This window comes from Schistocerca piceifrons, unplaced genomic scaffold (assembly GCF_021461385.2).
Source record: "Schistocerca piceifrons isolate TAMUIC-IGC-003096 unplaced genomic scaffold, iqSchPice1.1 HiC_scaffold_1808, whole genome shotgun sequence".
Lineage (NCBI taxonomy): Eukaryota > Metazoa > Arthropoda > Insecta > Orthoptera > Acrididae > Schistocerca > Schistocerca piceifrons.
The window spans coordinates 221713-246033 of NW_025727688.1; positions in this window are offsets into that span (position 1 = coordinate 221713).

Genomic DNA, 24321 nt, shown 5'->3' on the forward strand with positions numbered 1-24321 from the left:
AAGTACAAGAAGACTGACACTTCTTACTGTCTATGATTTGAAACTTTACTGTGAGACCAGTTTTAGACTCCGATGCCTCAAATTAGGTTTACTATATTCCTTTGCCCTCCTTATTGACAATGAAACACAGAAATTGCATCGTTATTAAATACAAAAGGCACAATGCCGACCCAGGTACAAGAATACTGACTCTTCTTACTGTCTACGTTTTGAGCCTTTCTTGTGGGACCAGTTTTACATTGCCATGCTTTACTTCAAGTTTAGTGTATCCCTTGGACCATCTTATTGACGATGAAACACAGAAATTGCATCGAAATTAAATACAAAGGGCACAATGCCGACTTAAGTACAGGAAGACTGACTCTTCTTACTGTCTATGTTTTGAACATTTCCTGTGAGACCAATTTAAATTCCAATGCTTCACTTCAGGTTTACTGTATCCCTATGACCTTCTTATTGACGATGAAACACAGAAATTGCATCGGAATTAAATACAAAAGGCACAATGCCGACTTACGTACAAGAAGACTGACACTTCTTACTGTCTATGTTTTGAACCCTTCCTGTGAGACCAGTTTGAGATTCCGATGCATCGCTTCATGTTTACTGTATCCCTTGGACCTTCTTATAGACGATGAAACACAGAAATTACATAGGAATTAAATACAAAAGGCACAATGCCGACCTAAGTACAAGAAGACTGACTCTTCTTACAAACTATGTTTTGAAACTTTCCTGTGTGACCAGATTTAGATTCCGATGTTTCACTTTAGGTTTACTGTATCCCTTGGACCTTCTTATTGACGATGAAACACAGAAATTGCATCGGAATTAAATACAAAAGGCACAATGCCGACTTATGTACAAGACAACTGACTCTTCTTACTGTCTATGCTTTGAACCTTTCCTGTGAGACCAGTTTTAGATTCCGATGCTTCACTTCAGGTTTACTGTATACCTTGGACTTTCTTATTGACGATGAGACACAGAAATTGCATCGGAATTAAATACAAAATGCACAATGCCGAATTAAGTACAAGTAGACTGATTCTTCTTACTGTCTATGTTTTAACCTTTCCTGTAAGACCAGTTTTAGATTTCGATGCTTCACTTAAGGTTTAATGTGTCCCTTGGAGTATCTTATTGACGATGAAACACAGAAATTGCATCGGAATTAAATACAAACGACACAATGCCGACTTAAGTACAAGAAGACTGACTCTTCTTACTGTCTATGATTTGAACAATTCCTGTGAGAAAAGTTTTAGCTTCCGATGCTTCACTTCAGCTTTACTGTATCCCTTGGACTTTCTTAATGACGATTAAGCACAGAAATTGCATCGGAATTAAAAACAAAAGGCACAATGCCGACTTAAGTACAAGACGATGGCAATTCTTACTGTCTATGTTTTGAACCATTACTGTGAGAGCAATTTTAGATTCCGAAGCTTCACTTCAGGTTTACTGCATCCCTTGGACCTTCTTATTGACGATGAAACACATAAATTGCATCGGAAGTAAATACAAAAGGCACAATGCCGACTTAAGTACAAGACGACTGACTCTTCTTACTGTCTATGTTATGAACCTTACCTGTGAGATCTGTATTAAGTTCCGATGCTTCACTTCAGGTTTACTGTATCCCTTAGACCCTCTTATTGACGATGAAACATAGAAACTGTGTCGGAAATAAATACAAAAGGCACAATGACGAATTAAGTACAAGAAGACTGACTCTTCATACTGTCTATGTTTAGAACCTTTCCTGTGAGACCAGTTTTAAATTCCAATGCTTCACGTAAGGTTTACAGTACCCTTGGACCTTCTTATTGACGATGAAACACAGATGTTGCATCGGAATGTAATACAAAAGGCACAAGGCCGACTTAAGTACAAGACGACTGACTCTTCTTACTGTCTATGTTTAGAACATTTCCTGTGAGACCAGTTTTATATTCCAATGCTTCACGTCATGTTTACAGTACCCTTGGACCTTCTTATTCACGATGAAACACAGATATTGCATCGGAATAATATACAAACGGCACAATGAGGACTTAAGTACAAGAGGACTGACTCTTCTTACTGTCTATGTTTTCAACATTTAGTGTAAGATCAGTTTTAGCTTCCGATGCTTCACTTCAGGTTTATTGTATCCCTTGGACCTTCTTATTGACGATGAAACACAGAAATTGCATCGGAATTAAATACAAAAGGCATAATGCCGACTTAAGTACAAGACGATGACCCTTCTTACTGTCTATGTTTTAATCCTTTCCAGTGAGACCAGTTTTAGTTTCCGATGCTTTAGTTCAGGTTTACTGTATCCCTTGGACACTCTTATTGACGATGAAACACAGAAATTGCATTGGAATTAAATACAAAAAGGCACAATGCCGACTTAAGTACAAGACGATGACTCCTCTTACTGTCTATGTTTTGAACCTTTCCTGTGAGACCAGTTTTAGATTCCGATGCTTCACTTCAGGTTTACTGCTTCCCTTGGGCCTTCTTAGTGACGTCGACAAACAGAAATTACATAGGAATTAAATACAAAAGGCACAATGCCGACTTAAGTACAAGAAGACTGACTCTTCTTACTGTCTATGTTTTAACAGTTCCTGTGAGACCAGTTTTAGATTCCGATGCTTCACTTCAGGTTTACTGTATCACTTGGACCCTCTTATAGACGATGTAACACAGAAACTGCACCGGAATTAAATACAAAACACACAATGCCGAGTGAAGTACAAGAAGACTGACTCTTCCTACTGTCTATGTTTTGAGCCTTTCCTGTGAGACCAGTTTTAGATTCCGATGCTTCACTTCAGGTTTAGTGTATAACTTGGACCCTTTTATATACGATGAAACACAGAAACTAAATCGGAATTAAATACAAAAAGCACAATGCCGACTTAAGAACAAGAAGACTGACTCTTCTTACTGTCTATGTTTTGAAACTTTCCTGTGAGACCACTTTTAGATTCCGATGCTTCACTTAAGGTTCACTGTATCCCTTGGACCTTCGTATTGACGATGAAACACAGAAACTGCGTCGGAATTAAATGCAAAAGGCACAATGACGACTTAAATGCAAGATGACTGCCCATTCTGACTGTCTATGTTTTGAAACTTTCCTGTGAGACCACTTTTAGATTCCGATGCTTCACTTAAGGTTCACTGTATCCCTTGGACCTTCGTATTGACGATGAAACACAGAAACTGCGTCGGAATTAAATGCAAAAGGCACAATGACGACTTAAATGCAAGATGAAACACAGAAATTGCATCGGAATTAAATACAAATGGAACAATGGCGTCTTAAGTACAAGAAGACTGAATCTTCCTAGTGTCTATGCTTTGCAACTTTAGTGTGAGATCAGGTTTAGACTCCGATGCTTTACTTCAGGTTTTCTGTATCCCTTGGACCTTCATATAGACGATGAAACACAGAAATTGCATCGGAATTAAATATAAAAGGCACAATGATGACCTAAGTACAACAAGACTGACGCTTCTTACTGTCTATGCTTTGAACCTTTCCTGTGAGAACAGTTTTTGAATCCGTTGCTTCACTTCAAGTTTACTGTATCCCTTGGACCTTCGTATTGACGGTGAAACACAGAAATTGCATCGGAATTAAATACAAATGGCACAATGCCGTCTTAAGGACAAGTAGACTGGCTCTTCTTACTGTCTATGTTTTGAAACTTTCCTGTGAGACCAGTTTTAGATTCCGATGCTTCACTTCAGGTTTAGTGTATCCCTTGGACCTTCTTATTGACGATGAAACACAGAAACTGCGTCGGAATTAAATGCAAAAGGCACAATGACGACTTAAATGCAAGATGACTGCCCATTCTGACTGTCTATGCTTTGAACCTTTCCTGTGAGACGAGTTTTAGGTTCCGATGCTTCACTTCAGCTTTACTGTATCCCTTGGACCTTCTTATTGACAATGAGACGCAGAAAATGCATCGTAATTAAATACAAAAGGCACAATGCCGACTTAAGTACAAGAATACTGACTCTTCTTACTGTCTATGTTTTGAGCCTTTCTTGTGAATCCAGTTTAACACTGCGATGCTTCACTTCAGGTTTACTGTATCACTTGGACCTTCTTATTGACGATGAAACACAGAAACTGCGTAGGAATTAAATACAAAAGGCACAATGACGACTTAGGTACAAGAAGACTGCCCATTCTTACTGTCTATGTTTATAACCATTCCTGTGAGACCAGTTTTAGATTCCGATGCTTCACGTCAAGTTTACTGTACCCCTTGGAGCTTCGTATTGACGACGAAACACAGAAATTGCATCGGAATTAAATACATAAGGCACAATGCCGACTTAAGATCAAGAAGACGGGCTTTTCTTACATTCTACGTTTTTAACCCTTCCTGTGAGATCAGTTTTAGATATCGATGCTTCACTTCAGTTTAACTGTATCCCTTGGACCTTCTTATTGACGATGAAACACAGAAATTGCATCGGAATTAAATACAAAGGCACATTGCCGGCTTAAGTACAAGAAGACTGGCACTTCTTAATGCCTATGATTTGAACCTTTCCAGTGAGAGCAATTTTAGATTCCAATGCTTCACTTCAGTTTTACTGTATCCCTATGACCTTCATATTGACGATGAGCCACAGAAATTGCATGGGAATGAAATACGAAACGCACAATGCCGACCTAAATACAGGAAGACTGATTCTTCTTACTGTCTATGATTTAACCTTTACTGTGAGACCAGTTTTAGATTCCGATGCTTCACATCAAATTTACTGTATCCCTTGGACCTTCTTATTGACGATAAAACACACAAACTGCTTCTGATTTAAAACAAAAGGCACAATGCCTTCTTAAATACAAGAAGACTGACTCTTCTTACTGTCTGAGTGTTAACCACTCCTGTGAGACCAGTTTTAGATTCCGATGCTAGATTTCAGGTTTACTGTATCACTTTGACCCTCTTATATACGATGAAACACAGAAACTAAATCGGAATTAAATACAAAAAGCACAATGCCGACCTAAGTACAGGAAGACTGACTCTTCCTAGTGTCTATGCTTTGAAACTTTAGTGTGTGATCAGGTTTGGACTCCGATGCTTCACTTCAGGTATTCTGTATCCCTTGGTCCTTCATATTGACGATGAAACACAAAAAAATGCATCGAAATTAAATACAAAAGGCACAATGCCGTCTTAAGTACAAGGCGATGACTCTTCTTACTGTCTATGTTTTGAACCTTTCCTGTGAGACCAGTTTTAGATTGCGATGCATCACTTCAGGTTAACTGTATCCCTTGGACCTTCTTATTGACGATGAAACACAGAAATTGAATCGGAATTAAATACAAAAGGCACAGAGCCGACTTAAATACAAGACGACTGACTCTTCGTACTGTCTATGTTTTGAACCTTTCCTGTGAGACCAGTTTTAGATTCCGATGCTTTACGTAAGGTTTACTGTACCCCTTGGACCTTCTTAGTGACGATGAAACACAGAAAATGCATCGGAATTAAATACAAAAGGCACAATGCCGACTTAAGTAAAAGAACACAGACTCTTCTTACATTCTAAGTTTTTAACCCTTCCTGAGAGACCAATTTTAGGTTCCGATGCTTCACTTCAGGTTTACTGTATCCCTTGGACCTTCATTTTGACGATGAAACACAGAAATTGCATCGGAATTAAATACAAAATGCACCATGCCAACTTAAGTACAAGACGACTGACTCTTCTTACTGTCTATGTTTTGAACCTATCCTGTGAGACCAGTTTTGGATTCCGATGCTTTACGTCAGGTTTACTGTACCCCTTGGACCTTCTTATTGACGATGAAACACAGAAATTGCATCGGAATAAAATACAAAAGGTGCAATGCCCACTTAAGAACAAGACGACTGACTCTTCTTACTGTCTATGTTTCGAACCCTTCCTGTGAGAAGAGTTATAGATTCCGATTCTTCGCTTAAGGTTTACTGATCCCCTCGGACCTTCTTATTGACGATGAAACACAGAAACTGCATCTAAATTAAATACAAAATTCACAATGACGACTTAAGTACATGAAGACCGGCTCTTCATACTGTCTAAGATTTAAAACTTTCCTGTGAGACCAGTTTTAGATTCCGATGCTTCACTTCAGGTTTACTGTATGCCTTGGACCTTCTTATTGACGATGAAACACAGAAATTGCATCGGAATTAAATACAAAAGCCGCAATCACGACTTAAGTACAAGAAGACTGCCTCTTCTTACTTTCTATGTTTTGAACCTTTCCTGTGAGACCAGTTTTAGATTCCGATCTTCACGTATGGTTTACTGTACTCCTTGGACTTTTGTTATTGACGATGAAACACAAAAACTGCATCGGAATTAAATACAAAAGGCACAATGACGACATAAGTACATGAAAAGCGACTCTTCTTACTGTCTATGTTTTGATCCTTTCCTGTGAGACCAGTTTTAGATTCCGGTGCTTAATGTCAGGTTTACTGTACCCCTTGGACCTTCTTATTGACGATGAGACACAGAAATTGCATCGGAATTAAATACAAGAGCCACAATGCCGTCTTAAGTAAAAGAGGACTGACTCTTCATACATTCTATGACTTGACCTTTCCTGTGACACGAGTTTTAGACATCGATGCTTCACTTCAGGTTTACTATATCCCTTGGACCATCTTATTGACGATGAGACACAGAAATTGCATCGGAATTAAATACAAAAGACACAATGTCGCCTTAAGTACAATAAGACAGACTCTTCTTCCTGTCTATGTTCTAACCTTTCCTGTGAGAACAGTTTTAGGTTCCGATGCTTCACTTCAGGTTTACAGTATCCCTTGGACCCTCTTATTGACGATGAAACACAGAAACTGCATCGGAATTAAGTACAAAAGGCATAATGCCGACTTAAATACAAGAAGACTGACTCTTCTTATTGTTAATGTTTTGAAACTTTCCTGTGAGACCAGTTTTAGGATCTGATGCTTCACTTCAGGTTTCCTGTACCGCATGTACCTTCTTATTATAGATGAAACACAGAAATTGGATGGGAATTAAATACGAAAGACACAATGCCGACTTAAGTACGAGAAGACTGACTCATCCTACTGTCTATGTTTGATCCTTACCTGTGACACCAGTTTTAGATTTCGATGCTTTACTTCAGGTTTACTGTATCCCTTGGCCCATCTTGTTAACGATGAAACACAGACATTGCATCGAAATTAAATACAAAAGGCACAATGCCGAATTAAGTACAAGAGGACAGACTCTTCCTACATTCTAAGATTTTAGCCTTTCCTGTGAGACCAGATTTAGATATCGATGCTTCACTTCAGGTTTACTGTATCCCTTGGACCTTCTTATTGACGATGAAATACAGAAATTGCATCGGAATTAAATACAAAAGGCACAATGCCGACTTAAGTACAAGAACACTGACTCTTCTTACTGTGTATGTGATGAGCCTTTCCTGTGAGACCAGTTTTAGTTTCCGATGCTTCTCTTCAGGTTTACTGTATCCCTTGAACCTTCTTATTGACGATGAAACACAGTAGTTGCATAGGAATTTAATAGAACACGCACAATGCCCTCTTAAGTACAATAGGACTGCCTCTTCTTACATTCTATGATTTGAGCGTTTCCAGAGAGACCGGTTTTAGTTATCGATGCTTCACTTCAGGTTTACTGTATCCCTTGGACCTTCGTTTTGACGATGAAACGCAGAAGTTGAATCGTTATAAAATACAATAGGCTCAATGCCGACTTAAGTACAGGAGGACCGACTCTTCTTACATTCTAAGATTTTAGCCTTTCCTGTGAGACCAGTTTTAGATATCGATGCTTCACTTCAGGTTTACTTATCCCTTGGACCTTCTTATTGACGATGAAACACAGAAATTGCTTCGGAATTAAATACAAAAGACACAATGCCGACTTAAGCACAAGATGACTGACCCTTATTACATTCTATAATTTGGGCCGTTCCTGTGAGACCAGTTTTGGATTCCGATGCTTCACTTCAGGTATACTGTTTCCCTTTGATCTTATAATTGACGATGAAACACAGAAATTGCATCGGAATTAAATACAAAAGGCACAATGCCGGCTTAAGTATAATAGGACTGACTCTAGTTACAATCTATGATTTGAGCCTTTCCTGTGAGACCAGTTTTAGATTCCGATGCTTTACTTCAGGATTACTGTATTCCTTGTACCTTCTTATAGACGATGAAACACAGAAATTGCATCGGAATCAAACACAAAATGCACAATGCCGCCTTAAGCACAAGAAGACTGACTCTTCTTACTGTCTATGTTTTGGGCCTTTCCTGTGAGACCAGTTTAAGATATCGATGTTTCACTTCAGGTTTACTGCATCCCTTGGACCTTCTTATTTACGATGAAGCACAGAAATTGCATCGGAAGTAAATAAAAAGGCACAAAGCCGTATAAAGTACAAGAAGCCTGACACCTCTTACTGTCTATGATTTGAACCTTTCCTGTGAGACCAGTTTGAGATTCCGATGCTGCACTTCAGGTTTACTGGATCCCTTGGAGCTTCTTATCATCGATGAAACACAGATATTGCATCGGAATTAAATACAAAATTCACAATGACGACTTAAGTACAAGATGACTGACTCTTCTCAATGTCGTTGTTTTGAACCTTTCCTGTGAGACCAGTTATTATTTCCGATGCTTCACTTCAGGTTTACTGCATACCTTTGACCATCTTGTTGACGATGAACCACAAAAATTGCATTGGAATTAAATGCAAAATGCACAATGCCGGCTTCAGTATATAAGGACTGACTCTTCTTCCAATATATGATTTGAGAATTTCCTGTGAGACCAGTTTTAGTTATCGATGCTTCACTTCAGGTTTACTGTATCCCAGGGACCTTCGTATAGACGATGAAATACAGAAATTGCATCGGAAGTAGATAAAAAAGGCACAATGTCGACTTAAATACAAGAAAACTGACTCTTCTTACTGTTTATGTTATGAGCCTTCCCTGTGAGACCAGTTTTAGTTTCCGATGCTTCACTTCCTGTTTACTGTATCCCTTGGACCTTCTTAGTGACAATGAAACACAGAAATTGCATCGGAATTAAATACAAAAGGCACAATGCCGACTTAAGTAGAAGAAGACTGTTTCTTCTTACTGTCTATGTTTTGAACCTTTCCTGTGAGATCAGTTTTCAATTCCGATGCTGCACTTCGGGTTTACTGTATCCCTTTGTCCATCTTATTGACGATGAAACACAGAAATTGCATCGGAATTAAATACAAAAGGCATAATGCCGACTTTATTATAATAGGACTGACTCTTCTCCCAATCTATGATTTGAGCCTTTCCTGTGTGACCAGTTTTAGTTATCGATGCTTCACTTCAGGTTTACTGTATCCCTTGGACCTTCTTATAGACGATGAAACATAGAAATAGCATCGGAAGTAAATAAAAAAGGCACAATGCCGACTTAAATACAAGAAAACTGACTCTTCTTACTGTTTATGTTATGAGCCTTTTATGTGAGACCAGTTTTAGTTATCGATGCTTCACTTCAGGTTTACTGGATCCCTTGGACCTTCTTACAGACGATGAAACACAGCAATTGCATCGGAAGTTAATAAAAAAGGCACAATGCCGGATTATGTACAAGAAGACTGACTCTTCTCACTGTCTATGATTTGAACCTCTCCTGTGAGATCAGTTTTAATTTCCGATGCTTCACTTCAGGTTTACTATATCCCTTGGACCTTCATTTTGACGATGAAACACAGAAATTGCATCAAAATTACATACAATAGGCTCAATGCCGACTTAAGTACAGGAGGACTGACTCTTCTTACTGTCTATGTTTTGTATCTTTCCTGTGAGACCAGCTTTAGTTTCCGATGCTTCACTTCAGGTTTACTATATCCCTTGGACCTTATTGTTGACGATGAAACACAGAAATTGCATCAAAATTAAATACAATAGGCTCAATGCCGACTTAAGTACAGGAGGACTGACTCTTCTTACATTCTATGATTTGAGCCTTTCCTGTGAGACCAGTTTTAGTTATCGATGCTTCACTTCTGCTTTACTGTACCTCTTGGACCTTCTTATAGACGATGAAACACAGAAATTACATCGGAAGTAAATAAAAAGGCACAATGCCGGATTATGTACAAGAAGACTGCCTGTTCTTAATGTCTATGAATTGAACCTCTCCCGTGAGATCAGTTTTAGATTCCGATGCTTCACTTCAGGTTTACTGTTTCCCTAGGACCTTCTTATTGACGATGAAACACAGAAATTGCATCGGAATTAAATACAAATGGCACAATGCCGGCTTAAGTACAAGAAGACTGACTCTTCTTACTGTCTATGTTTTGAGCCTTTTGTGTGAGACCAGTTTAAGATATAGATGCTTCACTTCAGGTCTACTGCATCCCTTGGACCTTCTTATTGACGATGAAACACAGAAATTGCATCGGAAATAAATACAAAAGGCACAATGCTGACTTAAGCACAAGATGACTGACTCTTATTACATTCTATAATTTGGGCCGTTCCTGTGAGACCAGTTTTGGATTCCGATGCTTCACTTCAGGTTTACTGTACCCCTTTGACCTTATAATTGACGGTGAAACAAAGAAATTGCATCGGAATTAAATACAAAAGGCACAATGCCGGCTTAAGTATAATAGGACTGAATCTAGTTACAATCTATGATTTGAGCCTTTCCTGTGAGACCAGTTTTAGATTCCTATGCTTCACTTCCGGTTTACTGTATTCCTTATACCTTCTTATTGACAATGAAACACAGAAATTGCATCCGAATTAAATACAAAAGGCACAATGCCGCCTTAAGCACAAGAAGACTGACTCTTCTTACTGTCTATGTTTGGAGCCTTTCCTGTGAGACCAGTTTAAGATACCGATGCTTCACTTCAGGTTTACTGCATCCCTTGGACCTTCTGTTTGACGATGAAACACAGAAATTGCATCGGAAGTAAATAAAAAGACACAAAGCCGGCTAAAGTACAAGAAGTCTGACACCTCTTACTGTCTGTGTCTTGAACCTTTCCTGTGAGACCAGTTTTTGATTCCAATGCTTCACTTCAGGTTTACTGCATCGCTTGGACCTTCTTATTGACGATGAAACACAGAAATTGCATCGGAATTAAATACAAAAGGCACAATGCAGACTAAAGTACAAGAAGACTGACTCTTCTTAATGTCTATGTTTTGAACCTTTCCTGTGAGACCAGTTTTTAATTCCGATGCTTCACTTCAGGTTTACTGTATCCCTTTGACCTTCTTATTGACGATGAAACACAGAAATTGCGTCGGAATTAAAAACAAAAGGCACAACGCCGGCTTAAGTATAATTGGACAGCCTCTTCTTACAATCTATGTTTAGAACCTTTCCTGTGAGACCAGTTTTAGATTCCGATGCTTCACTTCAGCTTTACTGTATCCCGTGGACCTTCTTTTCGACGATAAAACACAGAAATTGCATTGGTATTAAATACAATAGGCTCAATGCCGACTTAAGTACAGGAGGACCGACTCTTCTTACATTCTAAGATTTGAGCCTTTCCTGTGAGACCAGTTTTAGATATCGATATCAGGTCTACTGTATCCCTTGGATCTTCTTATTGACGGTGAATGATAGAAATCGCATCGGAATGAAATACAAAAGGCACAATACCGACTTAGGTAAAAGAAGACTAACTCTTCTTACCTCTATGTTTGAACGTTTCCTGTGTTAACAGTTTTAAATTCCGATGCTTCACTTCAGGTTTACTGTATGCCTTGGTCCTTCTTATAGACGATGAAACACAGCTATTGCATCGGAAGTAAATAAAAAGGCACAAAGCCGTATAAGGTACAAGAAGACTGACTCTTCTAACTGTCTATGTTTTGAACCTTTCCTGTGAGACCAGTTAGAGATTCCGATGCTTCACTTCTGGTTTACTGTATCCCTTTGACCTTCTTATTGACGATGAAACACGGAAATTGCATCGGAATAAAATACAAAAGGCACAACGCCGGCTTAAGTATAACTGGACTGTCTCTTTTTACAATCTATGTTTAGAGCCTTTCCTGTGAGACCAGTTTTTAATTCCGATGCTTCACATTAGATTTACTGTATCACTTTGACCTTCATTTTGACGATGGAACACGGAAGTTGCATCGGAATTAAATACAACAGACACAATGCCGACTTAAGCACAAGATGACTGACTCTTATTACATTCTATAATTTGGGCCGTACCTGTGAGACCAGTTTTGGATTCCGATGCTTCACTTCAGGTTTACTGTATCCCTTGGACCATCTTATTGACGATGAAACACAGAAATTGCATCGGAATGAAATACAAAAAGCACAATGCCGACTTAAGTACAAGAAATCTGACTCTTCTCACTGTTTATGTTATGAGCCTTTCCTGTGAGACCAGTTTTAGTTTCCGATGCTTCACTTCATGTTTATTGTATCCGTTGGACCTTCTTATTGACGATGAAACACAGAAATTTCATCGGAATTAAATACAAAAGGCACAATGCCGACATAAGTACAAGAAGACTGACTCTTCTTACTGTCTATGTTTTGAACCTTTCCTGTGAGACCAGTTTTAGTATCCGATGCTTCACTTCAGGTTTCCTCTATCCCTTGGACCTTATTATTGACGATGAAACACAGAAATTGCATCAAAATTAAATACAATAGGCTCAATGCCGACTTAAGTACAAGACGACTGACTCTTCTTGCATTCCATGATTTGAGCCTTTCGTGTGAGACCAGGTTTGGATTCCGATGCTCCACTTTAGGTTTACTGTATCCCTTGGACCTTCTTATTGACGATGAGTCACAGTAATTGCATAGGAATTGAATACAAAAGGCACAATGCCGACTTAAGTATAATAGGACTGACTCTTCTTACATTCCATGATTTGAGCGTTTCCTGTGAGACCAGTTTTAGATTCCGATGCTTCACTTCAGGTTTACTGTATCCCTTGGACAATCTTATTGACGATGAAACACAGAAATTGCATCGGAATTAAATACAAAAGGCACAATGCTGGCTTAAGTATAATAGGTCTGACTCTTCTTACATTCTATGATTTGAGCCTTTTCCTGTGAGACCAGTTTTAGTTAACGATGCTTCACTTCAGGTTTACTGTATCCCCTTGATCTTCTTGTTGACGATGAAACACAGAAATGGCATCGGAATTAAATACAAAAGGCACAATGCCGACTTAAGTACAGGAGAAATGCCTCTTCTTACAGTCTATCATGTGAACCTTTCCTGTGAGACCAGTTTTAGATTCCGGTGCTTCACTTCAGGTTTTCTGTATCCCTTGGACGTTCATATTGACGATGAAACACAGAAATTGCATCGGAATTAAATTCAAAAAGCACAATGCAAACTTAAGTACAAGAAGACTGACTCTTCTTACTGTCTTTGTTTTGAGCCTTTCCTGTGAGACCAGGAGTTGATATCGATGCTTCACTTCAGGTTTACTGTATCCCTTGGATCTTCTTATTGACGATGAAACACAGAAATTGCATCGGAAAGAAATACAAAAGGCACAATGCCGGCTTAACTATAATTGGACTGAGCCTTCTTACATTCTATGGTATGAGCATTTCCTGTGGGACCAGTTTTAGTTATCGATGCTTCACTTCAGGTTTACTGTATCCCTTGTATCTTCTTATCGACGATGAAACACAGAAATTGCATCGGAAATAAATACAAAAGACACAATGCCGACTTAAGTACAGGAGAAATGTCTCTTCTTACTGTCTATGATTTGAACAATTCCTGAGAGAGCAGTTTTAGATTCCGATGCTTCACTTCAGGTTTACTGTATCCCATGGACCTTCTTTTTGACGATGAAGCACTGAAATTGCATCGGAATTAAATACAAAAGGCACAATGCCGGCTTAAGTGTAATTGGACTGACTCTTCTTACATTCCATGATTTGAGCCTTTCCTGTGAGGCCAGTTTTAGTTTCCGATGCTTCACTTCAGGTTTACCGCATCCTTTGGACCTTCTTGTTGACAAGGAAACACAGAAATTGCATCGGAATTAAATACAAAAGGCACAATGCCGGCCTAACTGTAATAGGACAGACTCCTCTTACATTCTATGGTATGAGCCTCTCCTGTTTGACCAATTTTAGTTATCGATGCTTCACTTCAGGTTTGCTGTATCCCTTGGAACTTCTTATGGACGATAAAACACAGAAATTGCATCGGAAATAAATACAAAAGGCACAATGCCGGCTTAACTATAATAGGACTGACCCTTCTTACATTCTATGTTGTGAGCATTTCCTGTGGGACCAGTTTTAGTTAGCGATGCTTCACTTCAGGTTTACTGTATCCCTTGGATCTTCTTATTGACGATGAAACACAGAAATTGCATCGGAAATAAATACAAAAGACACATGCCGACTTAAGTACAGGAGAAATGTCTCTTCTTACTGTCTATGATTTGAACCATTCCTGTGAGACCAGTTTTAGATTCCGATGCTTCACTTCAGGTTTACTGTATCCCTTGGACCTTTTTTTTGACGATGAAACACAGAAATTGCATCGGAATTAAATACAAAAGGCACAATGCCGGCTTAAGTATAATTGGACTGACTCTTCTTACACTCCATGATTTGAGCCTTTCCTGTGAGGCCAGTTTTGGGTTCCGATGCTTCACTTCAGGTTTACTGTATCCTTTGGACCTTCTTGTTGACAATGAAACACAGAAATTGCATCGGAATTAAATACGAAAGGCACAATGCCGGCCTAACTATAATAGTACAGACTCCTCTTACATTTTATGGTATGAGCCTCTCCTGTGATACCAATTTTAGTTATCGATGCTTCACTTCAGGTTTACTGTATCCCTTGGATCTTCTTATTGACGATAAAAAACAGAAATTGCATCGGAAATAAATACAAAAGGCACAATGCCGGCTTAACTATAATAGGACTGACCCTCCTTACATTCTATGGTATGAGCATTTCCTGTGGGACCAGTTTTAGTTATCGATGCTTCACTTCAGGTTTACTGTATCCCTTGGATCTTCTTATTGACGATGAAACACAGAAATTGCATCGGAAATAAATACAAAAGACACATGCCGACTTAAGTACAGGAGAAATGTCTCTTCTTACTGTCTATGATTTGAACCATTCCTGTGAGACCAGTTTTAGATTCCGATGCTTCACTTCAGGTTTACTGTATCCCTTGGACCTTCTTTTTGACGATGAAACACAGAAATTGCATCGGAATTAAATACAAAAGGCACAATGCCGGCTTAAGTATAAGTGGACTGACTCTTCCTACATTCCATGATTTGAGCCTTTCCTGTGAGGCCAGTTTTAGATTCCGATGCTTCACTTCAGGTTTACTGTATCCTTTGGACCTTCTTGTTGACAATGAAACACAGAAATTGGATCGGAATGAAATACAAAATGCACAACGCAATCCTAACTATAATAGGACAGACTCCTCTTACATTCTATGGTATGAGCCTCTCCTGTGGGGCCAGTTTTAGTTATCGATGCTTCACTTCAGGTTTACTGTATCCCTTGGATCTTCTTATTGACGATGAAACACAGAAATTGCATCGGAATTAAATACAAAAGGCACAATGCCGGCATAACTATAATAGGAATGACTCTTCTTACATTCTATGGTATGAGTTTTTCCTGTGGGACCAGTCTTAGATTCCGATGCTTCACTTAAGGTTTACTGTATCCCTTGGACCTTGTTTTTGACAATGAAACACAGAAATTGCATCGGAATCACATACAATTGGCTCAATGCCGACTTAAGTTCAGGAGGAATGACTCATCTTCCATTCTATGATATGAGCCTTTCCTGTGAGACCAGTTTTAGATTCCGCAGCTTCACTTCAGGCTATCTGAATCCCTTTAACGTTCATATTGACGATGAAACACAGAAATTGCATCGGAATTGCAAAAAAAGGCCCAATGCAGACTTAAGTACAAGAAGACTGACTCTTCTTACTGTCTTTGTTTTGAGTCTTTCCTGTGAGACCACTTTTAGATATCGATGCTTTACTTCAGGTTTACAGTATCACTTGGACCTTCTTATTGACGATGAAACAGAGAAATTGCATCGGAATTAAAAACAAAAGACACAATGCTGACTTAAGTACAAGAAGGCTGACTCTCCTTACATTGTATGAATGGAGCATTTCCTGTGAGACCAGTCTTAGATTCCGATGCGTCACTTCAGGTTTACCGTATCCCTTGGATCTTCTTATTGACGATGAAACACAGAAATTGCATCGGAAATAAATACAAAAGACACAGTGCCAACTTAAGTCCAGGACAAATGTTTCTTCTTACTGTCTATGATTTGAACCATTCCTGTGAGACCAGTTTTAGATTCCGATGCTTCACTTCAGGTTTACTGTATCCCTTGGACCTTCTTTTTGACGATGAAACACAGAAATTGCATCGGAATTAAATACAAACGGCACAAAGCCGACTTAAGTACAAGAAGGATGACTATGCTTACTGTCTTTGTTTTGAGCCATCCCTGTGAGACCTGTTCTAGATTCCGATGCTTCACTTCAGGTTTACTGTATCCCTTGGTCCTTCTTATTGACGATGAAACACAGAAGTTGCATCGGAAATAAATACAAAAGGAACAATGCCGACATTAGTACAAGAAGACTGACTCTTCATACTGTCTATGTTTTGAACCTTTCCTGTGAGACCAGTGTTAGATTCCGATGCTTCACTTCAGGTTTACTGTATGCCTTGGACCTTCTTATTGACGACGAAACACAGAAAGTGCATAGGATTTAAATACAAAAGGCACAATGCCGCCATTAGTACAAGAAGACTGACACCTCTTACATTCTATGATTTGAGCCTTTCCTGAGAGACCAGTTTTAGATATCGATGCTTCACTTCAGGATAACAGTATGCCTTGGAACTTCTAATTGATGATGAAACACTGAAATTGCATCGGAAATAAATACAAAAAGCACAATGCCGACCCTAGTACAAGAAGACTGACTCTTCTTACTGTCTATGTTTTGAGCCTTTCCTGTGAGACCAGCTTAAGATTCCGATGCTTCACTTCAGGTTTTCTGTATCAGTTGGACCTTCATATTGACGATGAAACACAGAAATTGCATTTGATATAAACATAAAAGGCAGAATGCCGTCTGAAGTACAGGACAAAGGTCTCTTCTTACTGTATATGATTTAATCCTTTCCTGTAAGACCAGTATTAGATTCCGATGCTTCACTTCAGGTTTTATGTATCCCTTGGACCTTCATATCGACGATGAAACACAGAAATTGCATCGGAATTTAATACAAAAGGCACAATGCTGACTTAAGTACAAGAGGACTGATTCTTCTTACATTCTATGAATGGAGCCTTTCCTGTGAGACCAGTTTTAGATTCTGATGCTTCTCTTCAGGTTTACTGTATCTCTTGGAAATACTTATTGACGATGAAACACAGAAATTGCATCGGAATTAAATACAAAAGACACAATGCCGACTTAAGTACAGTAGAAATGTCTCTTCCTACTGTCTATGATTTGAACCTTTCCTGTGAGACCAGTTTTAGATTCCAATCCTACACTTCAGGTATTCTGTATGTCTTGGACCTTCATGTTGACGATGAAACACAGAAATTGCATCGGAATTAGATACAAAAGGCACAATGCCGCCATTAGTACAAGAAGACTGACACCTCTTACATTCTATGATTTGAGCCTTTCCTGAGAGACCAGTTTTAGATATCGATGCTTCACTTCAGGATAACAGTATGCCTTGGAACTTCTAATTGGTGATGAAACACAGAAATTGCATCGGAAATAAATACAAAAAGCACAATGCCGACCCTAGTACAAGAAGACTGACTCTTCTTACTGCCTACGTTTTGAACCTTTCCTGTGAGACCAGTTTTAGATTCCATTGCTTCACTTCAGGTTTACTGTATCCTATGGACCCTCTTTTTGATGATGAAACAGAGAAATTGCATCGGAATTAAATACAATAGGCTCAATGCCACCTTAAGTACAGGAGGAATGACTCTTTTCTAACATTCTATGATTTGAGCCTTTCCTGTAATACCAGTATTAGATATCGATGCTTCGCTTCAGGTTTACTGTATCCCTTGGACCTTGTTATTGACGACGAAACACAGAAATTGCATCGGAAATAATTACAAAAGGCAAAATGCTGACTGAAGTACAAGATTAATGTCTCTTCTTACTGTCTATGTTTTGAACCTTCCTGTGAGACCAGTTTTAGATTCCGATGCTACACTTCACGTTTTCTGTATCCCTTGGACCTCCATATTGACGATGAAACATAGAAACTGCATCGGAATCAAATAAAAAAGGCACAATGCTGACTCAAGTACTAGAGGAATGTCTCTTCTTACTGTCTATGCTTTGAACCTATCCTGCGAGACCAGTTTTAGATTCCGATGCTTCACTTCAGGTTTTCTGTATCCATTGGATCTTCTTATTGACGATGAAAGACAGAAATTGCATCGGAATTAAATACAAAAGACACAATGCCGACGTAAGTACAGACAAATGTCTCCTCTTACTGTCTATGATTTGAACCTTTCCTGTGAGACCAGTTTTAGAATCCGATGCTTCGCTTCATGTTTTCTGTATCCCTTGGACCTTTTTATTGAGGATGAAACGCAGAAATTGCATCGAAATTGAATAGAAAAGGCCCAATGCAGACTTAAGTACAAGAGGACTGACTCTTCTTACTGTGTATATTTTGAACCTTTCCTGTGAGACCAGTGTTACAATACGATGCTTCACTTCAGGTTTACTGTATCCCTTGGACCTTCTTATTGACGATGAATTACAGAAATCGCACCTTAATTAAATACAAAAGGCACAATGCTGTCGTAACTACAAGAAGACTGACTCTTCTAACAATCTATGATTTGAGCCTTTCCTGTGAGACCAGTTTTAGATTCCGATGCTTCTCTTCCGGTTTACTGTATCCCTTGGACCTTCTTATTGACGATAAAACACAGAAATCGCATCGGAATTAATAACAAAAGGCACAATTCCGACTTAAGTACAGAATAAATGCCTATTCCTACTGTCTATGATTTGAACCTTTCCTGTGAGACCAGTTTTAGATTCCGATGCTTCACTTCAGGTTTTCTGTATCTCTTGGACCTTCATAAAGACGATGAATCACAGTAATTGAATCGGAATTAAATACAAAAGGCACAATGCCGAAATATGTGCAAGAAGACTGACTCTTCTAACTGTCTATGATTTGTACCTCTCCTGTGAGACCAGTTTTAGAATCCGATGCTTCACTTCAGGATTACTGTATCCCGTGGACCTTCTTATTGACGATGAAACACAGAATTTGCATCGGAATTAAATACAAAAGGCACAATGGCGGCTTAACTATAATATTACTGACTCTTCTTACATTCTATGATATGAGCCTCTCCTGTGAGACCAGTTTTAGTTATCGATGCTTCCCTTCAGGTTTACTGTATCCCTTGGATCTTCTTATTGACGATGAAACACATAAATTGCATCGGAAATAAATTCAAAAGACACAATGCCGACTTAAGTACAGGAGAAATGTCTCTTCTTACTGCCTATGATTTGAACCATTGCTGTGAGACCAGTTTTAGATTCCGATGCTTCACTTTAGGTTTACTGTATCCTTTTGAAATTCTTTTTGACGTGAAACACAGAAATTGCATCGGAATTAAATACAAAAGGCACAATGCCGGCTAAAGTATAATAGGACTGACTCTTCTTACATTCCATGATTTGAGCCTTTCCTGTGAGACCAGTTTTAGATTCCGATGCTTCACTTCAGGTTTACTGTATCCCTTGGACCTTGTTTTTGACAATGAAACACAGAAATTGCATCGGAATTATATACAATTGGCTCAATGCCGACTTAAGTTCAGGAGAAACGACTCATCTTCCATTCTATGATATGAGCCTCTCCTGTGAGACCAGTTTTAGATTCCACAGCTTCACTTCAGGTTTTCTGAATCCCTTGGACGTTCATATTGACGATGAAACACAGAAATTGCATCGGAATTACATAAAAAAGGCACAATGCAGACTTAAGTACAAGAAGACTGACTCTTCTTACTGTCTTTGCTTTGAGCCTTTCCTGTGAGACCACTTTTATATATCGATGCTTTACTTCAGGTTTACAGTATCACTTGGACCTTCTTATTGACGATGAAACAGAGAAATTGCATCGGAATTATATACAAAAGGCGCAATGCTGACTTATGTACAAGAGGACTGACTCTTCTTACATTCTATGAATGGAGCATTTCCTGTGAGACCAGTCTTAGATTCCGATGCTTCACTTCAGGTTTACTGTATCCCTTGGATCTTCTTATTGACGATGAAACACAGAAATTGCATCGGAAATAAATACAAAAGACACAATGCCAACTTAAGTACAGGACAAATGTCTCTTCTTACTGTCTATGATTTGAACCATTCCTGTGAGACCAGTTTTAGATTCCGATGCTTCACTTCTGGTTTACTGTATCCCTTGGACCTTCTTTTTGACGATGAAACATGTAAATTGCATCGGAATTAAATACAAAAGGCACAATGGCGACATAAGTACAAGAAGACTGACAATTCTTACATTCTACTATTTGAGCCTTTCCTGTGAGACCAGTCTCAGATTCCGATGCTTCAATTCAGGTGTACTGTATCCCTTGGACCTTCTTATTGAGGATGAAACACAGAAATTGCATCGGAATTAAATACCAAAGGCACAATGCCGACTTAAGTAAAAGAAGAATGACCCTTCTTACATTCAATGATTTGAGCCTTTCGTGTGAGGCCAGTTTTAGATTCCGGTGCTTCACTTCAGGTTTACTGTATCCCTTGGACCTCCTAATTGACGATGAAACACCGAAATTGCATCGGAATGAAATACAAAAGGCACCATGAAGAAGTCAGTACATAAAGATTGACTCTTCTTACTGTCGATGTATTAAACCTTTAGTGTGAGACCAGTTGTAGATTCCGATGCTTCACTTCAGGTTTACTGTATCCTTTGGACCTTCTTATTGACGATGAAACACAGATATACCATCGGAATTAAATACAAAAAGCACAATGCCGACTTAAGTACAAAAGAAATGATTCTTCTTACATTCTATGATTTGTGCCTTTCCTCTGAGACCAGTTTTAGATACCGATGCCTCACTTCAGGTTTACTGTATACATTGGACCTTCTTTTTGACGATGAAACATATAAATTGCATCGGAATTAAATACAAAATGGACAATGGCGACTTAAGTAGAAGAAGACTGACACTTCTTACATTCTATGATTTGAGCCTTTCCTGTGAATCCAGTTTCAGATTCTGATGCTTCAATTCAGATGTACTGTATACCTTGGACCTTCTTATTGACGATGAAACACAGAAATTGCATTGATTAAATACAAAGACTCAGTGCCGACCTATGTACAAGAAGACTGACTCTTCTTACTGTCTTTGATTTGAACCTTTACTGTGAGACCTGTTTTAGATTCCGATGCTTCACTTCAGGTTTACTGTATCTTTTGGACATTCCTATTGACGATGAAACACAGAAATTGCATCGGAATTAAATACAAAAGGCACAATGCCGACATAAGTACAAGAAGACTGACTCTTCTTACTGTCTATGTTTTGAACCTTTCAGGTGAGACCTGTTTTAGATTACGATGCTTCACTTGAGGTTAACTGTATCCCTTGGACCGTCTTATTGACGATGAAACACAGATATTGCATCGGAATTAACTACAAAAAGCACAATGCCGACTTAAGTACAAAAAGAATGACTCTTCTTACTGTCTATGCTTTCAACCTTTCCTATGAGGCCTGTTTTAGATTACCATCCTTCACTTAATGTTTACTGTATGCGTTGGACGTTCTTATTGACGATGAAACACAGAAATTGCATCGGAATTAAATACAAAAGGCACAATGCCGACTTAAGTACAAGAGGATTGACTCTTCTTACATTCTATGATTTTAGCCTTTCCAATGAGACCAATTTTAGATTCCGATGCATCACTTCTGGTTTAATGTATCATTTGGACCTTCATATTGACGATGAAACACAGAAATGGCATCAAAATTAAATACAAAAGGCACAATGCCGCGTTAAGTACAAGAAGACTGACTCCTTCTTACTGTCTATATTTTGAACCTTTTTCATGTGAGACCACTTTTTGATTCCGATGCTTCACTTCAGGAATACTGTATCCCTTGGTCCTACTTATTGACGATGAAACACAGAAATTGCATCGGAATTAAATACAAAAGGCAAAATCCCGATTTAAGTACAACAAGATTGCCTCTTCTTACTGTCTATGTTTGAGCATTTCCCTTGTGACCAGTTTTAGATTCCGATGTTTCACATCAGGTTTACTGTATCCCTTGGTCCTTCTTGTTGACGATGAAACACAGAAATTGCATAGGAATTAAATACATAAGGGAAAATGCCGTCTTAAGTACAAGAAGACTGACTCTCCTTCCTGTCAATGTGTTGAGCACTTCCTGTGTGACCAGTTTTAGATTCCGATGCTTCACTTCAGATTTACTGTCGCCCTTCGACCTTCTTATTGACGATGAAACACAGAAACTGCATCGGAATTAAATACAAAAGGCACAATGCCGACTTAAGTAAAAGAGGAATGTCTGTTCTGACTGTCTATGTTTTGAACCGTTCCTGTGAGACCAAATTTAGATTCCGATGCTTCTCTTCCGGATTACTGTATCCCTTGGACCTTCTTATTGACGATGAAACACAGAAATTGCATCGGAAATAAATACAAAAGGCACAATGCCGACTTAAGTGCAAGAGGACTGACTCTTATTACATTCTATGATTTGAGCCCTTCCTGTGAGACCAGTTTTAGATTCCGATGCTTCACTTCAGGTTTACTGTACCCCTTGGACGTTCTTATGGACGATGAAACACAGAAATTGCATCCGAATTAAATACAAAAGGCACAATGCCGACTTAAGTACAAGACGAATGTCTCTCCTTACTGTCTATGTTCTGAAACTCTCCTGTGAGACCAGTTTTACATTCCGATGCTTCACTTCAGGTTTACTGTATCCCCTGGTCCTTATTATTGACGATGAAACACAGAAATTGCATCGTAATTAAATACAAAAAGCACATTGCCGACTTAAGTACAAGAGGAATGACTATTCTTACTGTCTATGTTTAGAAACTTTCCTGTGAGACTAGCTTTAGGTTCCGATGCTTCACTTGCACTTAGATCGGCATTTTGCCGTTCGTATTTAATTCCGATGCAATTTCTGAGTTTCGTCGACTATATGTAGGTCCAAGGGATACAGTAAACCTGAAGTAAAGCATCGGAGAAAAAAATTGGTCTCACAGGAAAGGCTAAAAACATAGACAGTAAGAAGAGTCAGTCTTCATGTCCCTAAGTGGGAATTGTGCCTTTTGTATCTAATTCCGAAGCAATTTCTGTGTTTCATCGTCAATAAGAAGGTCCAAGGTATACAGTAAATCTGAAGTGATGCATCGGAATCTAAAACTGGTCACACAGGAAATGCTCAAATGATAGACAGTAAGAAGAGTCACTCTTCTTGCACTTAAGTCAGCATTTGGCCTTTTGTGTATAATTCCGATGCAATTTCTGTGTTTCATCGTCTATAAGAAGGTCCAAGGGATACAGTAAACCTGAAGTAAAGCATCGGAGAAAAAAATTGGACTCACAGGAAAGGCTAAAAACATAGACAGTAAGAAGAGTCAGTCTTCTTGTCCCTAAGTGGGAATTGTGCCTTTTGTATCTAATTCCGAAGCAATTTCTGTGTTTCATCGTCAAAAACAAGGTCCACGGGATACAGTAAACCTGAAGTGATGCACCGGAATCTAAAACTGGTCACACAGGAAATGCTCAAATGATAGACAGTAACAAGAGTCAGTCTTCTTGCTCTTAGCTCGGCATTTTGCCATTTGCATTTAATTCCGATCCATTTTCTGTGTTTCATCGTCAATAAGATGGTCTAAGGGATACAGTAAACCTGAAGTGATGCATCGGAATCTAAAACTGGTCTCACAGGAAATGCTCAAATCATAGACAGTAAGAGGAGTCAGTCTTCTTGCTCTCAGGTCGGCATTTTGCCGTTTGTATTTAATTCCGATCCAATTTCTATGTTTCATCGTCAATAAGAAGGTCCAAGGGATACAGTAATCCTTAAGTGAAGCATCGGAATCTAAAACTGGTCACAG